This window comes from Hydra vulgaris, chromosome 03, assembly GCF_038396675.1.
Source record: "Hydra vulgaris chromosome 03, alternate assembly HydraT2T_AEP".
In the NCBI taxonomy this organism is placed as follows: domain Eukaryota; kingdom Metazoa; phylum Cnidaria; class Hydrozoa; order Anthoathecata; family Hydridae; genus Hydra; species Hydra vulgaris.
The window spans coordinates 57,416,878-57,420,724 of NC_088922.1; positions in this window are offsets into that span (position 1 = coordinate 57,416,878).

The following is a 3,847-nucleotide window of genomic DNA, read 5'->3' on the forward strand; positions in this document are numbered from 1 at the left end:
AAACCTATTCTTGAAACACCAAAACCGTTATTAACTCAATTTTCAAGTAGTGTGAGTTATTCCCTTTTAGCTTTACCTGATTCACATGTTTGATATACTCCCCATATGGAGATAAGTAAAAATTGAAAAAATAAATAAAAAATATATATCTAAAAAAATATAAGGTAGTTGTATTAGAAATTAACCTCTCGAGAGAAAATATTTCATATGACTGCCATTTCTTTAAGATTGTTTGTCAACGATATAGTCTTAGTAAATGAAACATTTTGCATAGCATACTGCTAAGCACTATTTTATAAAGTACTATCAATTTAGGTTTTTGTTACTGTATATAAGCATGATTTTGTTTTATTTATTGACCGTCTTAGGAAATATTTTTTCAGTATTTGACCATCCTTTACTTTAGTATTTGACCATATGTTCCATGAGGTATAAATGAAAGCAGTGATAGTATTTTTTATACTCAGTGAATATAACATTATATAGACATATAGACATATTGAATACTTTTGAAGATGTGAAACACAACTGCAACATTTTAATACACACGAAATGGTGAACGAGCGTTCATTTCTGGTTTAAGGTGTGACCCACACAAGTCTGCAGTGGCGTAGGAAAGTTGTAAAATTTATAGGAGGGGAGACTGAAAAAATATGTTATAATAGAAAAGGGTCCACGTTTTTATTTTAAACAGCAAAATAGATAAAAATTCTAAGAATAATAATCAACACGACCATATTACTCTTGGTGCCTCTTGTGGATTATAAAGTTTACCTTCAACAAAAATGTAATTATCATTGATATATTGTAAAATCGATAATTGTTCAGAGAGTTTTACAATATTCAAGTAATAAACTAAACACACCATAAATCAATATAACAGAAATATAAGTATAAAGTAACACATCTAACAAAACGTAATTTAATAAGTACGCAATACTTCAACTCTGCGGTTTCCTAAATAATCGTTGACGCTCATAAATTTGCCCGCGCAAATTCTTTATAATAAGAGTTGATGTGTATCTTCTAAAATATCTTTATGAACTTTATGAACATGAATCACAATGGATTTGTTTAATTTTTTTTTGAGTCATTGTAGAACAATAGATATGTTTTCAACCTCCTTAGACTGGAAAATAATCCTGCTGCTATTTAGATCTTGAGCCAGATTCATTCAAAATGGTGGTTCAACATCTTGGTAATTCGCGAGTACTTGGAATTGACGGCTCACTGACTTACAAATCATAGTTCACTTCCTAGAAAAGATGATCAAACAATTTATGTCTCAATCTTTGCAAATACTGTTTAGTGACTATCACACTCTTCATGACTTTAGTTAAGGACTATGCTTTCGTTTGCAATGTGCCTTAAGTCTGCTCTGTTGCATTAAAAAAGGAAGCACATCTTTATGCTTAAACATACTTTAAACTTTTAAAGCTATGACGATATTTCGCTGGCTTACGAATAAGTATCATCTGATACCGATTCTTCATCGTAAATTTCTGCCATTGCATTCATAACAAACTAGCAAATAATTTTTTTCTAAATATTTTAAAGGCACTAGAACCAACAGTCCAAAAAGTAGAACACGGTGGCTTTAAGCTCCTTAAGGGACTTCTGATATCGCTATTATACGTTATCTGCTGGCAGATTCTATCCAAAATATTAAATTTCTTAGGTTTTTTTTGTTATTTCATGTCAGTAATTTATGATACAAGTGACAGACCGTCTCTTTTAAACAATGTGCATAAGAATGGACAGAGGTTGCTGTGTTTTCTTATCTTAGTTCTCCTTGAATCAAAATAAAGTTTTCTTATCTATAGTGATATTTTTTTTTCAATTGAGCAGTTAGTCCACGTAAATGTCCTGTCAAATTTGCTGCCCAATCATAAGCTTAAACAAAGCAGTTTTAAAGACTTAAGGAAAACTGGAGTTGAAAATTTTTAACAACTCTGGTTAAAGAGTCGGCACCTAATTGTTCGAGTTCAAATGGTCCAATGAAGTCCTTGATTTAAAGCAGTTTTAAGGACAATAATTCTTTTAAAAACATATGTTAACTCTTATTCTGGTTTTGCTCAATCTGCTTTGAAAGTTGATTTGTAACAGATTTTGCCTTATATAAGCTGGTATTTTTCTAAGGCTTTCCTGTGTGCATCACTTTATTCGCATTCATTAAATTTTGTAACTGTTTTCTTTCATCCGTTGAATCCTGTTGTCACAAAAGCAGGTAACTTTTTAGCATACCAGGACTTTTAAAACATTTTAAACTATTTTTTTCTAAGTTTGATTCGCTTATCATTTGAAGGATATTTTCATCATCTGGTTTGTAGGGCTAGCCCATATTTGAATTGCAATATAGGAATTTACAGTATAATGTAGAAATTACGGAATCTGAATGTAAGGCTTGTGTAACAATAATACTCACGTTTGGCTAACGCATAGTAAACTTCGGTTTGTAATAATCCTCGATTTACCGAGGCTTTAAAGTCATTGTTAATTTCATTAACATCATAATAAAAATTCTGTAACCTAATAATTCATTTATTCTTATTTGAATTAAACAAATTTTTAATTCGTCAGCGAAAACAATGTAATTGTATAATAATCATTAGAAAAAATAGTAGGCCATTAAAAAACCAGATAAAAACGTTATTTTAAATATATTTATATTTTTTTCAATTTTTCAAAATGAATAAGGAAAACATGAATGTTCGAACTCTCTTCCATCTTTATATTTTCTGAATCATACGACCTTCAACTTTTCAGGTCTTCTATTGATAATTTCCTTGTTCTTTTACTATATTCTTTAATTTCTAGTAACTCTCAACTTAATATTAGCTGCTTGCAGCTTAATATTAGCTGCTCTTTTTTCTCTTCTTTTACTGAATGTATTCTAGGTCTTCCAACTGGTCTTTTCTCATCAGTTGCTTTTGTTGCTTTTGACATGATTGATTCTTTATTTATCAACCCATTATCTACAGCAATCATTAACAATGTGACATAATTTTTAGATGTTTGTGAAATGTTATTTTCTTTTAACAACTTCTGCAAGTTTTCTCTTATATAATACATTTTTCTTATATAACGAAAAAAATTTAATAAATTTTCAAAAAAATTTAATTTACAAAAATTTAATAAACAATATTCATTTTATTCCCGTCTGATTGAAATTCTATCATTCTATCAGATATTACAACAGCATATGCCATAGTACCTGCTGGAAAAGCTGTATTAAATGTTGCTCTAATTTGCGCATCGATTGTTGATAATTTTATCTTTCTGATTGATTGCTAACATTAAAAAGAAAGAGTGGATATAAATCTTTATAGTCAGAAGGAGCTATATTGCTCTGTGCGATCAATTCATTCATTCCATAAAATTTTTCATTAAACACAGCTGCATCTCTATAAACTGTTGAAATTTGCTGATTTGGGAATAACAAATTATAATTAACAGCAGGATATCTTTCTTGATTAAGCATAATGGTCATATTTTTTAAGTCGCAATGATCAAATATTGAAGGATTAGCATTTTGGTCCTACCTCTTATTTGATTGAAATCTAACAATAATGTATCTTGGGTTTTTAGGAGATGAATTTACGCTCCATCTCCAAGAAAATGAAGTAGCTTGTGGAACAGATATACCATCACAATGACGCTGACGAAAACTTACTGGAAGTGTCACTTCTGATTCAATTTGCTTATAAAGTTTAAACTTTTCTGCATCTGACGGTAACACATGTGACATAAACAATGAAATTTTATCAAGGTTAACTTTTCCTGCAGCTACACCAGCATTCTTAAAAATTGCGTCATCATCACTTCATCACAAGAGTTATTGTATGTT